The 9207-nt window shown below is 35.4% G+C and overlaps 1 long non-coding RNA gene across 1 annotated transcript; it reads left to right on the top strand.

Annotated features, from left to right (window-relative positions):
• The first annotated feature begins 3958 nt into the window (after positions 1-3958).
• On the top strand, positions 3959-8852 carry LOC113470749. Its single transcript, XR_003393693.1, has 3 exons — positions 3959-4067; positions 6594-6916; positions 8653-8852. It is a non-coding gene; the product is annotated as an uncharacterized LOC113470749 (long non-coding RNA).
• Positions 8853-9207: the final 355 nt, after the last annotated feature.

Here is a 9207-nt window from a genome sequence, read left to right on the forward strand (position 1 = left end):
CTACAGAACTGTCAAGATATACGAGTATCTACTGTTCAGTGTTCATTCTGCAAAGATGATAACTAGATTTTTTGAAATCTTGTCCCTTCCACCTCGGTGATTGCTAAACCCAGATAATTTGACAAAAACTACTTTTACGATTGCAATTTCGATTATTTGATCACGCTGATAGATCATGAACATTTTGGTACTTTAAAATACATTTATTGGTTTTTTGCAGTCATAAAACTGGCTAAAGTTCCACAATTTTATTAATATTTCAATTCTATAAATTTTATGACTATGACAATTCCATAAGTTTTATTACTCTCAATCGATGGTTTTGTCTTTCCAGACTTGATGGCCTTTGCCCTAGGCATCCTGGTGAATTTTATGATCTTTTTTGTTTGTGCTAGAGGCTACTGGTTGGCCTCTACTTCACGCTTTCTACCGAATGTAGCTAGTTCCTTGATTGGAGAACTTGTTGGTGCTATGCTGTTTTATTTAACTTCATTAACAAGTGTGTTATACCGAATGAGAAATTTGTTGTTCGTTGCTGGGACTAAAATTTAAACCCATTTTTTATTACCGCCTCAGGTTGAGGTTGGGTTCATATGTATGTTCAAAATCAGAACATCATTTCGAAGTTGAGTTTTTTTCTGATTGGATAATCAAAGTTTCTCCTTTGACAGTTCAATCAAATGTCAGACCAGATCGGATCAATCATAATAAATTCATCAATATTAACAAGTGTGTTATACCTAATGAGAAATTTGTTTTTCGTTTCTGGGACTAAAATTTAAACCCATTTTTTATTACCGCCTCAGGTTGAGGTTGGGTTCATATGTTCAAAATCAGAACATCATTTCGAAGTTGAGCTTTTTTCTGATTGGATAATCAAAGTTTCTCCTTTGACAGTTCAATCAGACCAGATCGGATCAATCATAATAAATTCATCAATATTATGGGTAAGGTTGTAAATTATGTTGCTTTATACTAAGTAAGTATGCACATAATTATGTATTTAAATTTATAATGATAATGAATGAGATTCCTACAACAATTATCTGACGCATAATTTGAATAAATCGTGTTACCGTGTAAGACAACATAATTATCTCCATAAATAATGTACTTAACTTAATATAAATAACCTCAAGTAAATAATTTATTAGAAGACCAATTTATTAATTAGTTAGATGTGAGTTGGCAAGGATTTAATCCTTAGTTTGTCTAGAAGTACCTAAATGTCAGTCAGATAAAATCGGTGCAACCTGCTGCACAAATGTGTTTCCACTGCTTTCCAGTTATTTATAGACAGTCTTAGTAGGACTTGTGTGGTCCCATTATAACAGCAATAGGTACATGTGTGTCCTCACTTTGTAAATTTTGTCAATTTTGGTTTTTGGCATTTTTCAATTTTTTAGGCTTATGACAAAAATATGCCAAAAGGCTGAGGATCTCACTTTGCTGGGTCAATAACGTGCATCTATGTAGATCTCTAGATCAGCCATTCTCAACCTTTGGTCCGCTATGCTTTTCTATGTGGTCCTCGTAAGTTTTTTATGTGACAGTGTGACACGTTAGCTTAACCAAAAAGAAAATAGCAAAGATTGAGTGCGAAGGGCATCCAATTTGGGCTCCTAGTCCTACGCGGCTGTTGGAAGATTTAAAAGCTATCATAACGTTCTTATGCGACAAATTACTTCGTAATTTTGGCGCTTAGATCTTTTTTTAGGACATACTACTTGAACTGTGGAACGCAGGTCCATTGATTTGTGAATTTCACAGGTATGTCCTGAGACAAAAGTTGAGAAAAGCTAGTAGCTGATTTAAATGATCTATTTGTCATTGTGACTCTATGGGTGAAATACAACACCTAGCGGCACGTACTGACCTACCTAGTAGACTGGGAGTGATGCTGCAAAGTGGGAGGTCTAGAGATTTTGGATTATTATCAAACGTTGGCGCTGGACAAAAAGCAAGCGCCTGGTTTACCATTTGATAATGTACCAAATGCTGACATACAACCTGGAGTGATGCTGCAAAGTGGGAGGTCTGGAGATTTTGGATTATTATCAAACGTTGGCGCTGGGCAAAAAGCAAGCGCCTGGTTTACCAATTGATAATGTACCAAATGCTGACATACCAAAATTATCAAATGGTTTGACATATCGCACCCTCAGAATAATTATATGGTGATATGTATGTCAAAAACACCGACTTATATATGTATAGGAAATCGCAATTGGAAGTTTGACTTTTCATGTGACTATGTTGACGTTACAAGATACTTAGAGATCCTTTTCTAAGGTTGACTTAGAAATGTTTGAATCTTTTTGTATGAGTTGGTTCTGTAATCGTTTAGGTAATTTACCGAGGATATATGTATGTACAATTGTACATATGTAACTATCTACAGCAAACTATTAACATTTGAGATTTAATCATAAGTCAACCCAGTTTCCAAGGATGTCCTTGGCTGGCCTTGCCTGTTGCAATGGTTCAACGAAGACTCTCAATTGAACCATTAGAAACGGGAGCAGAGGAGTGAGTTTTTGTTCTATCTATGGCTGCCTCAGCAGCAAACTATTAACATTTGAGATTGAGATTTAATCATAACTCAACCCAGTTTCCAAGGATGTCCTTGGCTGGCCTCGCGAGTTGCAATGGTTCAACGAAGACTCTCAATTGAACCATTAGAAACGGGAGCAGAGGAGTGAGTTTTTGTTCTATCTATGGCTGCCTCAGGAATTCAGGATAGATATGTAAATAATTTATGGACAAAGAGTTCTACAAATATAAATGCGCTAGTCTCTCGCCCGTTAGACAGAAGATAATTGTCTTGAAACGAGATAATAATTTATGGACAAAGAGTTCTACAAATATAAATGCGCTAGTCTCTCGCCCGTTAGACAGAAGATAATTGTCTTGAAACGAGATCTCTGGTAATAGACTGGACTGGATATGTATGAACATATGTATTTATGAGTATGTACATATGTACGAGAGACTAAATTAATATATGAGATATACTAGATACATATTTTATGTAGATGCAATTGTACTCAGTACATAGGTATTCAGGTACTTGAGGTATAAAAATACATAGGTGGTACTAATTAATGTGTGTAGGTTTAAATATCAGCTTGGTATATCTGAGGAATGTGTGATTGATTGTGGCCATTTTTCATAATACCTTCTGACCTTGATTAGAAATTAAGATTAGAAGGAACAAAGAAATTCGAACAAATCTCCTTGATAATGATCCTTTAATTGCACCGAGTAATACCTTCTGACCTTGATTAGAAATTAAGATTAGAAGGAACAAAGAAATTCGAACAAATCTCCTTGATAATGATCCTTTAATTGCAGCTCTTGAAATAAATTACTGTTACCCAAGTGTGTTTAAGTAGTACTTATCCTACTAGTTATGGGTGTTCTTATTAAATTAAGGAGCGCAGTAGCTCTCCGCCCCGCAAAGTCAAAGAGTGTGTTTAAGTAGTACTTATCCTACTAGTTATGGGTGTTCTTATTAAATTAAGGAGCGCAGTAGCTCTCCGCCCCGCAAAGTCAAAAAGTGTGTTTAAGTAGTACTTATCCTACCAGTTATGGGTGTTCTTATTAAATTAAAAGGAGCGCAGTAGCTCTCCGCCCCGCAAAGTCAAAACCGTTGACCGTTCCTTTTACGTTTGCTAAAGTTATTTATTTAAAAATCCGGGAACCGAGAACGGGGAAGTTTGGATACAAAATTTCCGTCTCATTCCCGCCGGGGTTTGAACCCGTTTGTTAAAGTTATTTATTTAAAAATCCGGGAACCGAGAAGTTTGGATACAAAATTTCCGTTCCATCCCCGCCGGGGTTTGAACCCAGCACTTCAAAGTTGAGAGTTTGGGAGTCAGTGCCTCTTACCGTTAGCCACAGAGTTGGGTAAAATTTGCTAAAGTTATTTATTTAAAAATCCGGGAACCGAGAACGGGAAAGTTTGGATTCAAAATTTCCGTCCCATCCCCGCCGGGGTTTGAACCCAGCACTTCAAAGTTGAGAGTTTGGGAGTCAGTGCCTCTTACCGTTAGCCACAGAGTTGGGTAAATTTACTACCTCTTCAAAAATGGTAATTTTTGTTCAATTAAAGAAAAAGAAGACCAGGCAGGTGCCCCAAAAAAATTCATCAACTTACCTAAAAGCAGTAGAGCATTTATAAATATATCACAAAAAAACTTGAAAGAATATTTGTCAAAAAAGTTAAATGGAATTCAAAAATAATAATTTTTATTCAATTAAAAAGAAGACCAGACAGGTGCCCCAAAAATATTCATCAACTTACCTAAAAGCAGTAGAGCATTTATAAATATATCACAAAAAAACTTGAAAGAATATTTGTCAAAAAAGTTAAATGGACCCAAACATATTTGAGTTACAAAATTTGAAAGAAAAACTCGCGCACAAAAATTTCAACACAAAAATAACGGAACTTTTAACTCTTTAAAAAATAAAATATATTTAAATATCACTGTGGTCACTTATTTTGTAGTACATAAATAAAATATCACTGCTTTAGGAGAAGCACTGAGCTGGTGAGATGGGTTTGCAAGTCAACTGCAAACTGACAAGAATAGGTTTCAAATCATGCCCATTATAATAGTAGCACACGACCCAACGAACTAGCTATCCAATGAAGTTCTTACTGTAACCACTACTCCTCTGATAAAAGTTCTTAAAATAAACTACAACACTAACTCTCGGGTGTCAAACATTGGTGGGAAAATTGTTATCACTTGTAATCATAATAATGATATTAATTGTTAGATACCTATAGGTACTGTAACTCTCGGGTGTCAAACATTGGTGGGAAAATTGTTATCACTTGTAATCATAATAATGATATTAATTGTTAGATACCTATAGGTACTGGGTGTCAAACATTGGTGGGAAAATTGTTATCACTTGTAATCATAATAATGATATTAATTGTTAGATACCTATAGGTACTTGCAATAATTGAGTAGGTGTATTATGTATAATTGGAACCGGACTCGCTTATCGTTTATTAAATAAGGTTTTATTTGCTGTTCTGATGATAAAATAATAATTTCGAAGAAATAAACAAATACCTAATTTAGATCTCAAACTTTGTCTCTTCAATTAAGATTGTTAAGAGAGATATGAAATTTAATATAAAGGTTTTAATAATTGTCAACAAAGGTTTTAATTGAAAAATATTTACTATCCAAAGAATGTTGCACTTTTAACAAACGACGACGTAGATCTCAAACTTTGTCTCTTCAATTAGGTAAGATTGTTAAGAGAGATATGAAATTTGATATAAAGGTTTGATATAATTGTCAACAAAGGTTTTAATTGAAAAATATTTACTATCCAAAGAATGTTGCACTTTTAACAAACGACGACTTTTTTCACTTTCTATTACTACAGTATAGCGGAGCTATACTAGTAATGAAAGTATTGCAATCGGTCCAAATTTTCAAAATCGGGAAATGGTTGGAGATATCCGTTTTGGGATCCCCTGATGTCAAAAAAGTGATTTTTAGCCCATGGTCTGTACGTAACGTACGTACGTACGTAACGTACGTACAACGTCTTCATTTGCTCACTATTTGCCGATCAGCGAAACTTGAACAAAGGGGGATTTTTTTCCCACTCTGAGGCTTAGGTGTAAGGGCAACTGCCCCAAAGGATGGGTTAAGCTTATGCGAATGTACGAAGGGGAATTTTTCAAGACACAACTGCTAGCTGATTCTCAAGACGACACTCCGTGTGCCCAAATGGAGTTGCTTATTGAGATAAGTGATAACTTGGCCTGATCCACACATTCCAGATTAAAAACTGAAGTACATATTCCTGAATCCTAGCAGAATCTAAGCCAAGACCCAATTCTAGCGAGATAGTAATGGGAACACTAATTAATAGGTCGTCAAAGCCTTAGCCCCAGGAATCACTAAGCAAATGCACAATAGAGGGAATGCCTCGCAGCCTGTGCGTCACAAGAAAAAATTCATCAATATTATGGGTAAGGTTGTAAATTATGTTGCTTTATACATAAGTAAGTATGCACATAATTATGTATTTAAATTTATAATGATAATGAATGAGATTCCTACAACGATTATCTGACGCATAATTTGAATACATCGTGTTACCGTGTAAGACAACATAATTATCTCCATAAATAATGTACTTAACTTAATAAATAACCTCAAGTAAATAATTTATTAGAAGACCAATTTATTAATTAGTTAGATGTGAGTTGGCAAGGATTTAATCCTTAGTTTGTCTAGAAGTACCTAAATGTCAGTCAGATAAAATCGGTGCAACCTGTTGCACAAATGTGTTTCCACTGCTTTCCAGTTATTTATAGACAGTCTTAGCAGGACGTGTGTGGTCCCATTATAACAGCAATAGGTACATGTGTGTCCTCACTTTGTAAATTTTGTCAATTTTGGTTTTTGGCATATTTCAATTTTTTTAGGCTTATGACAAAAATATGCCAAAAGGCTGAGGATCTCACTTTGCTGGGTCAATAACGTGCATAATGTAAATAGTAGATTAATGTAGCTATTAAAAAAAAAAAAAAATATTGCTCTTTGTTTCAGTTCGCTGATGTCTGAATGTCAAATCATCTAGTTATTTTAACCAATAACCATGAGCTGTGATTACGGCCTTTGTACTTCTAACCATCTGAAATATGGAGATCCAGAATTCCCAATGAGGAAGACCAAGAGGCAGATTTGTGGCGCTACGTTACTTTTCAAGATCCGGAACGGTTTTTCATCTGCTGGCATCAAGATGGAGCTCCAATCTTCACCACCCTTGACCTCGTTTTTGATGGTCTGACCCAGTTTTTTAGTTGAAGCTGCAGTTGGCATACCATTGGCGATCCGTGTACATTTACCTGGAGCATGACCGGATGTGGAAAGTAAGTCCTGACATGAGTGTTGGCTCACCATTCTCCTCCTAGGAGGTATAATAAGAAAACACATGCCTACCTACCTCAAACTAGGTTAGTTTTAAAAGGAAAATGTTGCATTTCCAAGTTCATCCTCCTTATCGTGGAAGCATGAAGCATGTAAAAATGAGCACAAGCTTGCAGATATAATGAAGTGATAAAACTTCTATCTATCAATCATGAGAAAAAAAAAATCCTGGATATGTAACACACAGTGGAAGAAATAAACTCAAATAATTCTTACAGATCAAGAGTTCATTGATTCGATAAATTAATCGCAATGATTTTCGTCTCTTAGCCTGACTGGCAAAATCTGGGATGTTATCTTTAAAATTTTTACCGAGAAAAAGTTTGTGCCAATGTCGATCAAATCATTCAAACTCATTATCAGAATTAATTACGGAGTTTGATCAGAGGGGAAAAAAATTCCTGGATATGTACCACACAGTGGAAGAAATGAACTCAAATAATTCTTACAGATCAAAAGTTCGTTGATTCGATAAATTAATCGCAATGATTTTCGTCTCTTAGCCTGACTGGCAAAATCTGGGATGTTATCTCTAAAATTTTTACCGAGAAAAAGTTTGTGCCAATGTCGATCAAATCATTCAAACTCATTATCAGAATTAATTACGGAGTTTGATCAGAGAGAAAAAAAAATCCTGGATATGTAACACACAGTGGAAGAAATGAACTCAAATAATTCTTACAGATCAAGAGTTCGTTGATTCGATAAATTAATCGCAATGATTTTCGTCTCATAGCCTGACTGGCAAAATCTGGGATGTTATCTTTAAAATTTTTACCGAGAAAAAGTTTGTGCCAATGTCGATCGAATCATTCAAACTCATTATCAGAATTAATTACGGAGTTTGATCAGAGATTAAACTGTTAATTTTTTTCTTAATTCCTGAAACTTGGATACATGATTTTTACGTGGTTTACCTTATTTTGACATCTCTGTTGTATGTTTTAATCGTTCTATTGAAGTCAATATGAAGACCTGGAAAAACCTACGGTGTTTTGTCTTTATAGTCCAGGCCTATCGTCGCTTCGTCGTCACTACGAGCTCTTGACGTTCGCGCGCCTTCCTGCATCCTTGAAAACTAAGGATTCAAATACAGTGGTCACTTTGTATATTATAATTATATATAGTTAACAAGGATCTACTTTTTGGCTACCCAGGCAACTTGCTTTTTGATGACGAAGTGAGATTGCCAATTTTTTAAACTTGGATGAGTTCGTTTGAAATTAGACAATAGTGCTCCAATGATCTCTAGGAGATATTTGGGTCTGTTTTTAATCATGCATGTATAGCTTTAGTGATCTTAGTAGGTTTGTGTGATCTAAGAGCGGTAAAGGGTCGGTGGATTGCTGGTTTTTCAACTACTTCTGTGAAACTGAACAAAGCATTTTAGTTAAATGTGATTAGTAGGGCATTCTTCTTCTTCTTCTTCTTCTTCTACCATGTCTATTACTGAACGTTGGTAATCAAATCGGCTAATCTTATTGTTTCTTGATACCATTCTCTCATTCATTTTCTCAGTAGGGTATTAGAGGGTAATAATTTGTAATAAGAAGAGTTCGTGCATGGTTTATTGGTAAATAGGCAACATCTTCCATTTCCTACCCTCTTTACGTGTCTTTCTGCCTCTATTCAATGGAAATGGAACCTAATCACCGATTCCACTTTGTTCCGTTTTCAGAAGCAGTCATGTGATTTGCTGCACGTTGAAATTCCCACAATAGCTGCAGACAGGTTGGGAAATGAGAGCGATAAAAATAAAGTTTTGAAAAACAACTCGGAATCAATAAACAATATGGAGCTCAAAGGCCAGCTATATGTCAACACACTCAAAATGAGGAGATTAGAAGGTGAGTGGGAGTAATCAGAGGGAGAACTCATTACTCTTTGATCTTGGGCTTTTGTTTTTGAAATTTCGTTGATATCATTATTTTATTTGAGTCCAAACTCTTCAAACCTTCTTGCCATATCTACCTAATTTGGGTAAGTAGGTACCTTTACTCGTCTCTACAGGTTGATTAATTGTGTAATGTATGTTCCAGAATTCCCTTGGGAAGCATATTATATTAGGCACTTACTGCGAATTTTCTAAAGCTATAAATGGTCCTTTGCAAAATATGTACCTATGTTGCTCTCAGTAGGTACCTACATCAAATCTCCTGCTACTGCAAAAGTATGCACGCAGCTTTACGCTATGTAACGCCTATTGTCGAGATTGAGCAGTATAATAACAGTA

The sequence above is a fragment of the Diaphorina citri genome, unplaced genomic scaffold, assembly GCF_000475195.1.
Source record: "Diaphorina citri unplaced genomic scaffold, Diaci psyllid genome assembly version 1.1 scaffold1799, whole genome shotgun sequence".
Classification (NCBI taxonomy): Eukaryota; Metazoa; Arthropoda; class Insecta; order Hemiptera; family Psyllidae; genus Diaphorina; species Diaphorina citri.